General features: G+C 39.5%; 1 protein-coding gene across 1 annotated transcript in view; it reads left to right on the top strand.

Annotated features, from left to right (window-relative positions):
• Nucleotides 1–17,141, top strand: part of THEMIS (thymocyte selection associated) — a gene marked incomplete at both ends in the record, with an annotated part of 71,790 nt that overhangs the window by 26,178 nt on the left and 28,471 nt on the right. The gene's annotated exons all lie outside the window — the stretch shown is intronic.

Genomic DNA, 17,141 nt, shown 5'->3' with positions numbered 1-17,141 from the left:
GAATTAAAAAAAAAAAAAAACAAAACAAAAAAAACCAACAAAAAAACCCAAAAAACCAAACAAACCAAAAAAAAAAAAAAACCAAAACAAAAAAAAAAAACAACCAAACAAACAAACAAAAAAAAAAAACCCAAACCAACAAAAAAAAACCCAAACAGTTCTTTTTGAATAGAAGTTGATGTTAAAAAAGAAGTGCCCCTTCAAGGACAATTTTCTTTATGTTCAACTAACTGAGACAATGCATTTGTTCATTAATTTTTGTGTTGGGTCTGGCTGAGGTGGAGTTGATTTTCTTCATGCCAGTCTGTAAAGTATTTTTTTGATTTTTGATTTAATCTGGATTGATAACACACCAATCTTTTGGCTGTTTTACATGCACCCACAGCATCAAGGCCTTCTTGATGTCCCCACCTTCCCTAAGGAAGTTCATTGGGGTTGGGCAAGAGTCTGGGAGAGGACACAGATGTGGGAGCTGACCCCAGCTGACCAAAGGGATATTCCATGACACATAATGCCATGCTCAGCAATAAAAACTGAGGAGATGATTTGCCTAGGAAGGCAACCATAACTCAGAGACTGGTCGGACAGCAGTCTTCTTGTGGGAGGTGGTGAGGGACTGTCTTTGCATCACTGTTTTGGGTTTTTTCCCCCCTCTTTCCTTCATTCATTAAGCTGTTTTTATCTGAACCTATAAGTTTTCCTACTCTTGCTCTTACTATTCTCTCTCCTGATGAGATCATCGTCCTGATGTCAGGGTGGACTGAGCACCCTGTGCTGTGATTGCTATGCTTTAAATACCATGTAATTCATGTTATTATATTTTGGGAGATTCAGAGGGAGTTCTTATTTTGGGTGTTGGTATGTAACCAAAATTGAATTGTAGCCTCTGAAAGAGCATTTGTGAGTACCTGTCTTTGCCTGCTGGAGGTGTTCCTTTTCTCTTTCCCCAATTCCAAGACCCCACACAGGTCCAAAGCTCCACATAGAACCTGGGAAATGGTTGCAGCAGTCTATAGGAGAATTGAATGAATAAGGTGGCTTGCTAAGATAAGGGTACTACCAAAAACAGATGTGTCATTTTCTCCTGTCTTTACTACAGACATGTCTTTTCTTCTAATTTTTGCAATGAACATTGAGCAGCTTAAATAAAACATCCTGTTATGAAGGAAGGATATATGAGAAACTTGTCCATGGAGCTCACGGGCAAGCAATCATCCTGGTACTGGCCAAGGGTAAAGAACTGGGGGAAAATTCCCTAAAGCTGTGTTTCTGGTCAATCTGTACCCTTGTCAGGAGGATTCAAACTTCCTGCAGTTACTGATGGCTGTGTGTGCAGAAAAGCGGCTGGATGCTGACTCCTGATCAGGCTCATGCAGAAGATAACTTTTTCCCAAAGTGAGAAGAGAGTGGTAAGGATACAGGAGGGATGAGCTGAGGTTCTTTTGCACATTCATGAGTGAGAGCAACCTTAGACTGCAGCTGTCCAGACACAGAAGATAATTTAAACACTGTTTCAGAAGACCCTTTTTAATTTTTTGAGGGGCAGATGCCTGTTATAAATAAATAATAAACTGCAGTCAGAATGCTTGGAGTTATGCATATTGTAAATCTCCTCCCCTGGGAAGGTGAAACAAGTAGAGATCCTTTATTCACTAGATTAAACATCCTGAGCTGTAACATATTGTGTTTAAAGTCACACAGTTTGCATTACTATCCTGAGCACCATGAGTCCTCTGAGAGGACGTGGATGGCAGCAGCTAGGCTCTGCCTTGGCCCCTGTGCAGTGCTAGGGGACATTGTGTTTTCTTTTTAAATGTATCAGGAATGTCTGAGGGTTCAGAAAGTCAGAAACTGTGACAAACTGATAAATAGCCATCTTTGCATATTTTGTGACTATGCATAGCCTTATTTGCATAAATAACAGATGAGCATCCTAATGAGCTAACTTAAGCCTGACAAGGTGGCAGCCTGGGATAAGCTTTAGTGCTGCATGAGTTGCCACGCTCCTCCTGCAGGCAGCTCCCTGCCTGGTGCTGGGGGAGTTCTGGCTGCTTGCAGGAGAGCGGTGAATGGTTTCCTTGCACATCAGTTGGGAGGCTCTGCTTGGTTTGGAGCTCCAGGATAAAATGCTGCTGCAGCATGGATCCACAGAAGAAGGTCTGCCTGGTTTTTCCAATACCTGAGGATTATCTGCAAGCACGGGTCACCTTTAGCCACAGCTTGTGCTTTGATGGCCTCAGCTTGCAGCAAGGCTGTGAGGGCAGAGAGGCTCCAGCTGTCTCTTCCTGCTGTTCTCTGACCTTGGTAAGGAAACTCTGGGCCCAAAGCAGGGCTGCATGCTTCACTGCATACTTTTGGTCATGTGAGTCACTGGCTTGTTTGAGATTGGCATCCAGCGTGGACTGGAACCCCAGATGAGTGTGAGAACTGCCTCTGCTTGTGTGCAAGGTGCAAAGCTGCAGAGACATGGATGTCTGCACAGTTCAGCAAAGTCCAGAGACAGCAGAAGAATTCTCAGACATGATACAGCTGCATTAACTAAGCACTCTTCACAGGGCTAATTAAGTTGGTTCAGCTTCTGCTAATACAGCTTTCACTTCCAGAACCTGGGATCTCTCCTATCCATTCCACAGACCTGCACAGACCTTCCCTTTCCCTCTCATATGAACATTTTGTTTGTGAAAGAAACATCCAGACCACATATGTTTGCAATTTTGTATTGAATTGCTAATTAAATTTAAAAAGACAAACCCCAAGAAAATGTGTGTAAATTAAACAAATGAAAGAAAATAGCTGGTATTGACTGATGAAAATAATATTATACTTTGTACAGCAGACATCTATCTGATATTACTAGCCTATAGCAGGTATTTATCCAATAGCCAATCCCTCTACCCACAAGCACCCCCAGCTGAGGACAGGAATGACATAACACCTTGGTATCCTTTGTCTCATGGTAAAATGTATTATAAAATTCACCAGAAATCTACATTCTCTTTGCTAGAATAATTGGAATGAATTTCAGAGGGGGTTTTAACTGACATGTAGAATTAAATGGTCATTCAGCTCCTGGTTTGTGAGCTTATCTAGAAAGTGAGAATGAAACCTAGAAGTTAATGCTACTGATTCAATAATAGAGCATCTCACCTTTTTGCCAAGTGGTTCCTGGAGAGAAGTTCCTGTGGGAGTACTCAGTCAGGACCTCACTTTCTAGAAATAAAAATTCATATAAAGGGAACAGCATAAATTTATCTTTTTTTTCCCACACATTAGAAACATCACTGCAAATAAGACAAACCAAGTTTTCACTTAGTAACTTCCTTGAAAATAGTTTTCTAGAATTTTCTATTTCACCTACCCAGAAACTCACTGATTCTTCCCTTCAAGAAGATTCAAGCAGCAAAGTTTTCTAGCTTTCTCTTTGCCTATCAGTTCAAGCAGTAAATATCCTAAACATTTAAGAAGGTGTTAATCTATGTCCCTCAGTGCTTTTGTATTAAATTGAAACAAAGGGTCCGCACCAAATGCTGCTAAATGGAATCTTAATCACTGCATGGAAAGCCACAATTTAGCCTTGTACTCCTAAGACCATAAGGGCACTGCTTAATGGACAAAAAAAAGACAGTGTTTCACTCCTGACAAGGAGTAAGAGAGGCTAGCTCCATCCAATGTTGTTTTCAATGGTCTGTTTAGCCATGTATCTAACCTGAGCAACAGTAGAATCAGTAAAATATCCACCAGCTGGATTGCTGCTAAATAACTTTATGAATGTGCAACTGGAAAAGTCAGTCACAAGCAGTAATCTACTCATCACTGGGAAGAAAGCTGAGAGAATTCCAGCCAAGGAAACTGGAATTTAATAAAATAGGAGCATCAGGGCATGATAGTCAATCGTCATTTTGTGCTAAGGTCCATTATCCTTTCAAAAGTCATCACAGTGCTAAGATACCGAGAACTTTCTTGCTTTCTTGCTTTTTATTTCAAAATTAAAATGAAAGAGAAATTATCACTTCCATCTGGCTTTGCAGTTCTACAAGCCGCACTATCGAAATCTGCCATTAGCATATTTATCACATCTGTCTTCACAGCCCAATGAAGACTTATCTGGAATTAAGTTGATAAGACATAAGCTGCATTTCTCAGCAAATGACTTTTCCTGTACTGTCTTCTTTCCTCAAAAGTATTTCTTTTCTGCTTCCAGAGCATTTTTCACATTTTTGGCTCCTTTATAGAGTAAATTTAACACAAATATTTCTGCTGTGTAGCAAGAAACTAACCTTCCTAAACAAAAACATACTAGAAAATGCACACTGGACAGCCAGGAAAGAATAGGCAAGAACAGACTTCAGGAATTAACAATCTCTTGGCTCTAGAAATGAGGAAGAAAAAAGAGGTTTATTAGTGGATGCAGAAATGTGCATATGCAAACATAAGGAGGAGGGTTTCTCCCTGACAAGTGCAGAACTGTGGTTGCTGATGTGCTTCCTCTTCCTCTCCTTTTTTCCTGTCCCCACAGAAGAAGATGTTTCCCACTCCCTGGAATCTCACCTTCCACCCTCTCTTTCCCCTCCTTCCCCACATCCTATCTATTGTTTCTCCCTGTCATTTTCCAGTAGCTTTGTAAAAACCATGTGAAGGCTGGAAGTACAGCTCTACAAATTGAGGACCAGCCCATACTGTCATTGTGGCCAATTTCCAAAAGTATCTCAAAATCCTATCCCCACCACAGCATCACCTGGTGAATCAGACCCCAATTCCCTCCAAGTCCTTGAGCTGCACCTTCTCACTTCTCCAAGAACTGTGTCCACACTGTGTCTTGGCTTCCTTTCCCTCCTAAAACCCATCCTGTGGCAGACATGCCTGATTTCCCCCAGACCCATGTGTTTGGGTACCCCCATGCTACACTTTTCCTGTGCCCTTCACCCCACCCCTAACCTGCATGATATTGGTTCCCCAGTCCCCTGTACTGCTTTCAACAGGCTTGCCTTTTCCTGCTCCTCACTTCTTCCCAACATGTCTCCTCTTCTTGCTCTTATCTCATCTTGCTCTTATCTCAGTGAGCTGAAGCCGAGGTCACAGGCATAAAGGAGTGGGAGCTGCAGGCACATCTTGAGTTACACACAGGCTTTTGTTGCTCTCCCCAGCAGCATGCATTCCAAACCTCAGCACAGGATCGGTCTCCTGCTGGGATCTTAGGGGAAAGCAGTGTGTAGGTGCTGACAAGTGTAAAGCACTTTGATTTTCTTGTTGGCTGGACAGTCCAAGCTGAAGGATTTTATATTGATGCAGAGATCCTTGTAGCTGTGTTTGGACCTGGGGGCCTGTGACCATTTTCTGGAAAGCCTATCCACATCCTTATACTATTCTGGGCTGAAGTCTACACATGTGCCATCCCATTTCACCTCCTGAGGTTTTCTGCAGAGGAAACCAAGCAATGCTGGCTGGAGACCAGGACTGCTGGGTGCCCTATGGACTCTGAATGAACCAACTGGAAAGGGTTAGAGAAACTGGAAACCTTAAAGCCCAAGCTACTGAAGGACTGGAGTTTTCCTGATATTCTCAGTACTCTCTTTTCCTTTTAAAAAATACTGAAAGCTTTAAATTTTCACAGAGAATCATCAAGTCTGCAGTAGTCACTTCCTGTGGTTTGATGTTAGTCTCAATCTGAAATACAGTGGGGAAGATATCAGTGTGCCTGCCAGAAGGACAGGCGGTACATAATTGCCTGAAGAAACAGCAGGGCAATCTGAGGTGTAAGTCTCATTGCAGAAAGGCATTAGTGATACAGGAAATGCTGATATAGTACATGGAATTAAGGAAGGCACAGATGAACATTTGGATATGCTGACTGATGAAAATGCCAACTGGTTAAAAGCAAATTGCTTAATTTAGAGCTAAAAATGAATTACTTGGAGAACAAAGAGAAAAGAAATATAAAAATAAAGAGGATGCCCAGAAGAAATAAAAAAATTGAACCACTTGAAAATATGGAACCCTTGATAAGAAGGAAAACCCTGAACAGAGTGTGTGAGCCAAAAGCCATTGATGTCAGTAAGGAAAGAACTAGCAGGCACATTTTTTTTCCTGTCTCACAGAAAGCACATAACATGATAAAACACACAGCATAACAAAATCTTATAATTAGGTATAATTCTGAAGCAGGACAAAAAAAAAACCTGGAAGAATAAATCTAAAATTCAAGGAACCACTGCAGCAGAATAACTCTCCAAAAATAAAATTTGGGGAGTAGGGGCACAGAAATGTATTTTTTTTTTCAGCTGGGGTTCCAAGAAGCCTGACTTCACACAAAGCTGATCTGTAAGCTGCATTTTACTGTTTGTCCTTCTCCTCACAACAAGAAAATTGGAAAATGAAGTTTGTGGATAGCTAGCTGTTGATGCACTAGCTGCTATGGACTGTGTTTTGGACTTCTGTTGGGAAATCATGAAAAAGTTTTCCAGTTTAAAATGGCCAGAGATAATCTAAAGCCAAACAAATTTCCAGCAGGAAGCACAGTCCCCATACTCCTGCAATGCCTGTCTGCAGCAGTGGCAGTGACCAGCCAGGCAGCTCCCTGGGATGCCACAGAACCAGCTGCCAGGGCTCTGGGCAGCTCCCAGGCTCTCTGACTCCATCCCTGCTCAAACACCTTCAGGAACTTTTCTGGGCTCTGAAGGCCAGCTGGCCTGGGGTGGCTGGTGTTGTGGTGTTGTGAGGGTCCCCAGGACGAGGTGAGAGATGAGAATTTGACTCCAAGTTCTCAGAAGGCTGATTTATTATTTTATGATATTATATTAAAAGAAATTATAATATACTAAATAATATACTATAATATAATTATAGTATAATATCATATTATATATAATTATAATATACTGTAATATACTAAAGAAAGAGAAAGGAGACATCAGAAGGCTAGGCAAGAATGAATAATAAAAACCTGTGACTGACCAGAGTCCCGACACAGCTGCACTGATATTGGTCATTAAATTAAAACAATTCACATGCTGGGTACACAATTCTCCAAATCACATTCAAAAGCAGAAAAACAGGGAGAAGCTGAAGCTTCCTAGCTTCCCAGGAGAAGAAATCCTGGTGAAGGGATTTTTCATAAAACATCATGGTGACAGGCTGGTATCCCTGCTAGCAATGCTTTGGACTCCTTATTTGTAGGAATGGGCCTTGGGGTGCTCTAACCACCAGATTAGGCCTGGGAACTGTGTGGAAAGAGATAGTTGGCACAGGCTGAAATGAAGTCCAGTGATGTTTTCCAGGCACTGTGTAATCAACTAGTGTTGATGGAGCCACTGCTAAAAAACTATGGGGAAAAAAAAGTAAAAGAAGGAGCTTCATTAAAGTCATTCAAGTGTTGTATGTGGTCAGTGTAAGGGACAGCACTGACATTGCCCATTCACATTATGCATTCCTTCATGAAATTCAAGATTTGGCAGTACTGTCAGCTCAGCATTCTGGTGATGGAAACATCCCAGAAGGTTGGGATTATGCTTTGAAATATATGCCCCATGACAAGAAATGAGAAAGTTGCTGTCAGTGTGACAGGGTCACATCCTAAAACACCTGTAGCCATGGTTCGCATTTTTCAGAGAGTCCTCGCAGTGAGGAATTGAGTGATTATCAAGTGCTGTGGAGGGACTCATCACATCCATTAAAATTTGTAATGACTGTCCAAGCCCCGGGCTTTCCTTCTTTATTTTTTGAATGTGTTAGTCCATAGACACAGAATAAAAAAAATATGATGGGGGAACTTTTAAGGGCTAAAAAATAATGTACTTATTGTCTCTACCACAAAATTTTTTTTTCTTGATGTGTAGAGGTGTATAATTTACACAGAACTTTTTCAAGGTATTTAACAACATTTTGGTCTTGTTTTGCCTCAGAGCAGGAAACAATTTTATTAGTAAATAGATGTCATGGCAGTGTGGTGTGACATAGCGGTTCACATTTTCTTTTCTTTCTCCTTTTTTTTTTAATACAGAATAACAAGAGGAGTAAAAATGCACAGAGTATTTAAGTCTCTTGTGATTCCTGTAGTGCCACTGAAAAACCAGAGCGGTGATGCCAGGCTTGCAATGACTGTAGGCACTGGCTTGTATCATGGTCCTCCTGAACTAGTGTGATGGAGTCTAAGTAGAGAGTCAATTAATAGGAGTCACTGGGGGAAAAAAAAAAGGAAAATAAAGAAAGCTCTTTACTAGTTTCTGGTGTGTCATGGACCACCCTGATGGAAAACACTGGTGATGAACCCTGCTTTAGTTTGGATTCTAAATTACCTAGAGTTGAAATATGTTTAATAAACCAGGATAAAGCTATTCCCAATGCATCACTTTTAAACTTTAAATGTAAGATTATTTAAAAAAGTAAATAATATTTTATGTGTGAAATGAAGAAACCATATCTGGAAGGTACTTTTAGGGATCCATCTGTTTTGCATAAATGGTAAATGTATGTTCTTCAGTATTAATGAGGAAAAAGTGGTTCAGTTTGCTTGTGAATTACCGTCATTTGAAGGGAAATGTGCCAAGAAATTGAACAGTAGCTCTACAAGAAAATTCTGGCCATGTGAGGAGAGGGGTTTACAGGAGCTCAGTAGGCCTGGCTTACTTCGCCACTTCTGTAAATGCTGCTTCAGTGACCACAGGCAAACCACAAAAATATCATTGCCTCCAGATACATGAAGAAACTGCCAGGTGTGAAGAGGGATTGTGGATTTACAGCTCATTAGTTACTTCATACGGATGCTTAAAGCTCAGGTAAATGCAAGATACATTGCCTCACTTTCCGTAAGGGTCAGAGCTGCCTCACATTTACTCTGGAGCAGTAACCACACAGGCAGTTGCCATGGAGTATTAAATGAGCTGTAAATCCATGCTCATTTACTAGGGGGCAACTTGTTCATGTAGCTGTCTCCTCTGCCTGTGAAATGGGACATGATGCTTCATTTTCACATCTTGGATATCTGTATAGACAAGAATGATTTTTCTATGTATGCAGTATTTTGTGCGCTGACTTCTGCAATAGCAACAATATTATCATAAAAATAATATCAACAATGGAATTACTGGAGATTAGTACATTTTAGCCTTATTTAAAGGTTTTACCTGGAAGTTAATCTACAAAAGAGGTGAAAAAAGCAAGTGACAGTTGTTTAGGACAGATGGATTCTAAAGTGTGTGTATTTGAAAGAGGAAGAAACAAGAAAGAATAACTTATTTAAGAACTTATACCATAGCAAGGTGTTAACCCTGAGGCTCACTAACACCTTTGAAGGAGCAGTCTTTTGTTAACCACTTCATAGTTTATTCTAATAGTAGATTCAGGTCTTTGTGCTTGTCTTCTGCATCTGTGGTATATCTGCCTGTGGTATATCTGGTGTCTTCAGCCTTGTCTTCTCCCATTGGCTTACAGAAGGTAGCAGTTAGCATCAAGACAAGGAGAGCTATGGATGGAAAGCCAGACGTTTCTTATAATGCCTCCATAAATTTCCCCAGCTTGTGGGACTTTGGCAGATAATAACATTAAACCAAGAGTTGCATGTTAAAGGTTAGTTTGTGCAAGTACAGAAGGTGTCAACAAGAGAAGAAAATGAGGAAAGAGACAGCTACAGTATCTCTATCTAGCTAGCTAGCTCTCTATGTATCTATACATCTGTATCTTATATTGATACATCATACTTGTATAAAAAGTAGTTAGACATAACTGATGATGTATAAATAAATGCTGGGCTAAAACGTTATTTTTTGAAGTCAGCCTGACACATCATTTATACTACTTGCAATGATGGAGCAGCACCTCCGTTTGGGTGGAAGAGAGGATTAAGGAGCTAAACTAGGAAGGTGAAATTGAGAACTAGTGAAACAGAAAAACAGAATATCCAGTTACATTCTATCAAACTGTGAAATGGGATGGGAAAGCAGAATTTATGTAGGATGGAGGGGATTGCATTTTTGTTACAAGAAGGCTGAGGGTGAGCACTTCTCTTTCTAAAAATGTTCTTTTCCTCTTGTCTTAATTCATAACAATCCTGCCCTCATTGTCTCTCATATAAAAGCGAAAAGCAGTGTTTTATAAAAAAATCTGCTCTGTTTGACACACCATGCATGCATACATGGTGGCTAACATGAAATACCTGCTCTTTGCCTGTTCTTTGCACCTCACTGAACACACAGACCAGGGAGGTCTTGGTTTGCCTCATACTTTTACTCCGTATCACCAACATTTGATGCTGTGAACACCCAGGGTACCGACCTCCTACACTATTCATATTCCCTCTCTGTTCTCAGGGTTCAAGCAGTAGGAATATGGATGCAAAAACATGGGAGCTAGAAGGAAAACAGAAACTAAATCCTCAAATAGCAGGCTTAGGTTTTGCATAAGGTTTTTCATTAGTTTGCATCTTCAGAAAAAAAATAGAGATAAAATCGTCTCATGAAATATTGAAACACTTCTGCCCATATGAATAGCTGAATGTGAAACATCTCAGTCTATGCTCCGAAATGGAAAATAAACCTTCTTATGAGTGCTATGAGTTATTGAATAATAATATGGCAGTAGTCTAACGCTGCTATTGTTGAACCTAAATGAAAACCCTTATTAATCATGGATTTGACAGCTCATTCAGTTATAATAATGTTTCCTGTCAATCCAAGCTCTCATTATAATTGGATCTTACTTAGAAAGGAAGATGCTCCATTGACTGCTCGGATGGAGAAAAATACAGGTTTGAAAATGAAAATATCAGCCTGAATTCTGTTTCTAGGGAGCCTGCTTATGCATTTACAAGTTGGATTACAGTTTAATCCTTGCTGTGTGTCACATTTGGATGTTACCATAATAAGATTCTCTCACTGACTAGACACCAGCTCTGCAGTCATGACAGTGAAAGCGAAAGCAGGAAGAGCAAATGAAACATCTTCTCAGGGATGCTGGTGCATCATCACCACAACCTAGTTGCAAAGAAATAACTGAAATAGATGGCTTTTCTACAAAAAGTAGTGTGTTCAGCTGTGAATTTACAGCTAATTTGGTTTCCTGCATGCCCTCTTTTGTGGTTACTCAGTTTGCAGAAAGTATTAGATATTTCCCGTGGCATTGAGAGGAGATTAAGTTGCTTCCTACCAAGGCAATATAGTTTGCTGTAGGGCTGTTTACAGAGAGAGTTAGTGGCAAGGAGCTGTAAATTCATTCCCTAACTTACTGCACAATATCTTTATAAACAAGGCCAGAGACAGAACAAGCAAAAGTATCTAAGGTGGTTATCAAAGCAGAGGAATATTCAGGCTGAGGCTGAAAGCACTTGGAAAAGCATTTCGGATAAATGTCATTTGGAAGACACTCTGTGAGCCAATTCTGTAAATTGCATATTGGAGGCCCCAATTTTGTGGGTGCAACAGAGGCAGGTAGGGCATTCTGTACAGGTCACAACTCATCAAGGACATGGAAAACACAGGGTAAGTAAAACTTAGACTCAAATTTTAAAAATAAAGGTTTTCTGGAAATCTCTTTTTTAGAGCAGCTGAAACAAGAACTCCCACAAGGTGTTCTTGTTCATTGGTAAACCGGTGTAGTTACAATAAATGGAAATTTAGAGTAATTTTCTAATGAGTACTATAATACTAACCAGCATAGAGACACCAGACTGTTTTCACTGCCTTGCAGGACAAGAGGTAAAAAACGCTGATAATCTCAGGAATTCTTTGCATGAGTGTAAGGGCTCACTGCTTGTGTGCTTGATCCTACAGCAGACATGCACACTGAAAAGCAATTAAGTAATCTTTTCTCCCTCCATGGCTCAACCAGAAGAGGCACAGATGGGAGAATAGGCTGTAATCCACACCAGAATTTAGTATTGGACAATACTAAATGCATTGGGACAATATACTTCTTCTATTATTTGTCTTCAATCGCTGCAGCTTAGCACTATCTTTTTATTTTGCTTTGTGCCAGGTGAAGACAATTCAGGTCCTCACTGAAATTGCAGTGCTTGAGAGAAATAAGGCAAGGTTAAGAAAGGAAGTGTTACAAATGTGAACAGGAATAAAAATCCAAGGGAAAGTGGAAACTGCTTGTTTTGGTTTTGTTGTTATGCATTCCTATTTTATTCACAATAGCTGACTGATTTCTCATCTCTGAATGAATAAATAGAAGTTAAGATTTGTTTCAGATGAAGAGTTGATGCCAGAGGAGATTTCTTGTATTGTTACAGTGCAAAGATCACCATGTTACAGATGATCATTTGCCTCTACAACCACTCATGCAGTGTGAGTTCATGGGGGTTATGCAATGGTTTATAAGGTGCCTGTTAGCATAAATTGCCTACAAAATTTATCGTGGAGCTATGTAATTTGAATGGTGTAATAATAATTCAAAGAATACTTTTCAAAATATATAACTTGATCAGCAGCTGTTGAATCCATAAAATAAATATTTATATTCATGGAATAGCTCTGAAAAGGTCAAGTAGGAGACATTTTAATCCATGTTTTCAATTTGTCGCTATATGTTTAGAGTAATAAATCATAGCAGCTTTCGAAAATAACAAAGGCAACAGTAACATATGGCTCTCAAATGTCTGTGGACTGTAGATTAAACTAATTTGTTTTTCCTGAGCACCTAAACACAATTTCATTATTTGTTGGTTGTGATCTCTTCTGTAATTACAAAAGGAGATTTGATACCTAATGGCATAAACCATTATGCTAACAACTTCAAATTAATGGGCTCTTCCAGCTTATTTCAAAAGATGCATTGCCAAGTGCTGCCATCATATTTTTCATAACTTTATCAAATGTAACTATATTTTCAGATGTACAAATGCAATTTGTATTTGCAATTTTCAAATGTAAATGCAGCTTCTCACCCTGTTTGCAGGTACAGCACAATTGTAATAACATGACAGTCTGAGACATTTATTTATTGATTTAAAAAATACTTTACAAATGTTTTATGTGCATATACATTGTATGCACCCCTAACCAAAATGCCGTGCTTGGTTTTCTCTCAACACATCATGTCATTCAGATGTAACCACAAAACCTCTTCTCTGGCATGGAGTCCTGACAGAGCATTTGGCTCTTCTAGCTGACTTCAGTCATTAGGCTGTGCTAAGCAGTTTCCTTTCTGAAACCCATGCTATAGGTACACTTTTGACTGCTCTGCTGGTTGCCCAGCTCCTCCTCTGTATTCATCTTGATGCTTGTCTCCTGTCTTAAAATGTCTGGACTGGGATAGATGGCCCTCGTGGGACATGTGCAGGTGGGGTTTAAGAAAATACAGCTCCATTTGCTTTAATGGAATTGAAACTACTTCCAAGAAGCTTGAATTTGGAAGATTTGTTTGGGAAGAGCAAAATGGCTTGAGTGACTCTTCAAAGCCAGGCCAGCATGCTGCAGTGATGGATGGCCTGGTACAGCAGAGCCACAGAGAGAGGTGCCTTTGCTTAGGTAGTCACGTGTTAGGGATGTGAGCTACACCTCTATGTGTACATTTCCACTCTGGTCTCTACTCTCAGTGGTGCCTAGAGAGCCAAATAGAGCCACACTTTGTGGTTAGCTGGATGGAGTTCTTAACTGCATTGTGGAGGTTTCCTGACTGCAATCAGAGCTAGGACATGTGAAACATGCAGAGGGATGCATGTAGTTATGTACATTTTTGTGCCTTGATCTGGAGCTGAACTCCACCAGTGGCATAGCAATTAACCCAAAGTGAATGATAGACCTGTTTTTCACAATAAGGCTGTGATTAGTGCATTGTGCAGGAAAAGGGCCACCACGTTATGGCTGCCAGGACACACAACACCCATCAGCAGCTCCAGTGAAACCCTGGGGCCGTGGATGTGTTGGCTTGGACTCTGCAAAGTCGTGCAGGTACAAGTTCTGAGGGATGAGGTGCAGCCCTGGTTCAGAAGGAAATGCTTTGGCAAGGAAGGCTGAGGCTTAGGTGCCATCCAGAAACCCACAGCCTAGAGGAAAACCAACATTCTCAGACAGTTGTTTTCATCCCTAGCCCACAAACTGTTCTAGAGTTTGCCTTTTTGGGTTCTCCAGGTATGTAGCATGTGCCAATCTCTTAGCTTTGTTCAGGAATCTCATGGGGTCTCCAAATTTGGCCATATGCATATCAAAGATGAAGTTCATTCCTTCATAGAAATGGGCCCAAACACAATTTAATTTACAAATCAACCCCCAAGATAATGGTCTGGGGATCCATGCTCTTCTGTTGTGCGCATTTCATTCCTACTGAAGTAGAAATACATTTAGGAAAAAATGTGTAAATAAATATTTAATGGAATTACTTAGTATGGCTGGGCAAATTTTGGTATTTTTTTGCAATTTGTTTTTCTCAGTAAAAGTAGATATTGCCATGCAAATTCTTTCTGGACAAAGAGACAAAGTAAAAATTCAAGTGCGAGCTAGTCCTCCTGTTTCCACAGCTCTTGCAGTGCTAATAATTGAAGGGCACATTGGATTCTGGGACCTCTAACAGGGTCTTGTTTTCATCCACCACTTTGCTTTTGTAGCATTTTTTGTAACAGGAACCAGAGGCACAGGTGAGAAGATTCATACATATTTCAGAGACATAAGAAACACTGACCTGTCAAAGTTAACAGTCACAGATTTTTCTTCAGACCTTTATTTAAAACAGGTTGTGCTTGGTTAGAGGTTGATTCTTTGTTTGATATCTTGAAGTTGTGGAAGACTGTCCTTTGCCTTCTGCAGACATGCACACACACAATAAGTCACAAAGGTGAAAACTGTTTATTTCGACAGTCTAATCCCAGAGCATGCCCCATGCCTTTATTACAACAAGATGAAAAATGGGGGTTTCTGAAGTCTTCATCTTTACTGCTGATGAAGATGTAAAGTATTGAATTTTAAACAAATTGTAACAATTGCAGTAAGTTTTTAATACCTTTGTCGTGAAAAAGAAAACTTTAGTTACATTTGCATGTGAATAAATCCATATACATTGGCTGATAAACATATGATTTGTAGTTCTGCCATAAATTTTGATTCCTATATACTGAAACACTGCGCACATGAATGTGTCCATTCAGCTTCCATTTCAGGTAAGAAAACAGACACATTTGTTCTGGCTTTTCTTTCCTTACTGGTACATAAACTGTAAAAATGTGCTAAAATCCTACCCCACACATACGAGGTTGCTTCATCAAATAGATCCTCTCCTTCTCCCTCTCCATCTTCCTCTCCCTCTCCCTTTCCCTCTCCCTCCTCACTGTATATTGATAATGTAGCACGACAGAAGCACACAATTTTTTAGCTTTCCTCCTCTTTTTGAATTTTAAGAATCCATTTTATTCACGCTTATTACACAAGCATCTCGCTGTATTAAACTTCTGTCCTAGATAATTTTCAATGGCAGATAAATGAAATCATCCACAGAATAATTTTGTTCTAAAATTCTTTTTATTTCATCTGTATTTAATAAATGTGTCCCCACCTACTAATCTCTCAGGGTTCATATTTTCATTAATAGGTGCAATAAAGTGAATTTATTTCTCTTCCATTTTACTTTTTGATTTTTAGTTCACTAACATTTCTCTTTCATCTGGCAGATATATGTGAATAGATTGAATTTATAGAGAATTATGTTTTAAAATACACTATACCAATATCAGGAGCCCTTTCCCAAAATATAATAAATTTTTTTCTTCTAATAATTTACCTAATATAATCATAGTTTAAAGACATAATCTTGGACAAGAAAAATTCGTTTGAAATCTAACTAAACTACTGATACGCAACCACTAAGAGCATTTTTGTGTATTTATTTTCATTACATCTAAAAACTTGTTCAGTTGAGGGAAGATGTCAACCCTACTCTTTCAAAGAAAGAAATCAAACCCATAAAAAGCACAGCTTTTCACATTAGAATTTTGTTTACTACTGCCTAGTCTAATAATAAATGCCATATTCATCTTATTCATCTGTATTTTTTTTCAACCACTTAGGTTATGTTCTACACTTTATAATAAAAGGGATGATATAACATCCCCATTTAACAAATTCAACATTCTGGATAAGCATTGCTGTGATTCTACTTGCAGAACATAACTAATGAGTAAAATGTTCCTAGTAACACATATTCAGTAGCAGTTCAGAGGACAAAGCCCTTGCTTTGCCTCTGTTCAGAGTCTAGCCTCCTACTACCACAAATCTTTTCTTCTTAAATAGTTTAATGTGCATTTTTAACACCACCTTCATTTTGTTTATTTTATTTGCTTTTTGGGGGTCCATTTGGATATAGTCTTTGAGAAGAGAGAATGCATCAGCGCTACTTTGCAATAAATGCAATTAGAGGTGTGAAAATAGGAGCACAATTGTTGGCTTTCCTACATCCCCAAGGAACACTTCACAACAGTCTTGATGCACATCAGCAGGTCAATACCATTACCTAATGTCTCCTGAGAAGAAAAAGAAAAGAAAAACCCCTAAACCTACAAAACAATATTGTATCACCTTTGAGGCACCATCAGTGTACCACAGAAGGATGAATAGCCCAGTGGCAGTCCCTCTGTTTGAAGGGATCACAGCCAGTTGCAATACAGAACAAATGCTTTGGCTCCAAGGCAATGCTGAACGCAGCCGTGTGACTGAGTCCAGCAATCTTGCTGTGTCGTGTCTTGGGTTCTCTTCTCTGAGAGTTCAGAGGCATCACTCCTTCTACCTGTAGCTTGCACCATTTTAATTTTTTTTTGGACAAGGATTTAAATCTTATTATTAAAAAAAGTTGAATTTTTGCTACTGTTTTGTGACTCATATACATTCCTGCAGAGGATTACATCCCATATGTGGATACCAATGGCACTTATACAGTGGCATGAGGAACTTGCTCCACTGCTTGCCCCTTCTCTTTAGAAAGTTCTCCACTAAGGGAACTGAAAGTTCAGAGAATACACTGTCTCTGACAATAATTTATAGTAAAGGATTTTTTTTTCTAAATGTGAGAATATCTGTTTTTTACAACCCTTTTCCCTGTTGGCAATTGTGTCCTTTAAAGCCAAAATTGCAGGTTTTGCATAAGCTGCCTAGAAACCTTGGTTATAGATTTCCTCTGTCCTACATGGTTCAGCCCTGTGCTTCATCTTTTTGAGAGGTTAAAGG

This window comes from Fringilla coelebs, assembly GCF_963513975.1.
Source record: "Fringilla coelebs genome assembly, chromosome: 3".
Lineage (NCBI taxonomy): Eukaryota > Metazoa > Chordata > Aves > Passeriformes > Fringillidae > Fringilla > Fringilla coelebs.
Note: the sequence above shows the minus strand (reverse complement) of the source record. Positions and strands in the feature narration are given on the sequence as shown.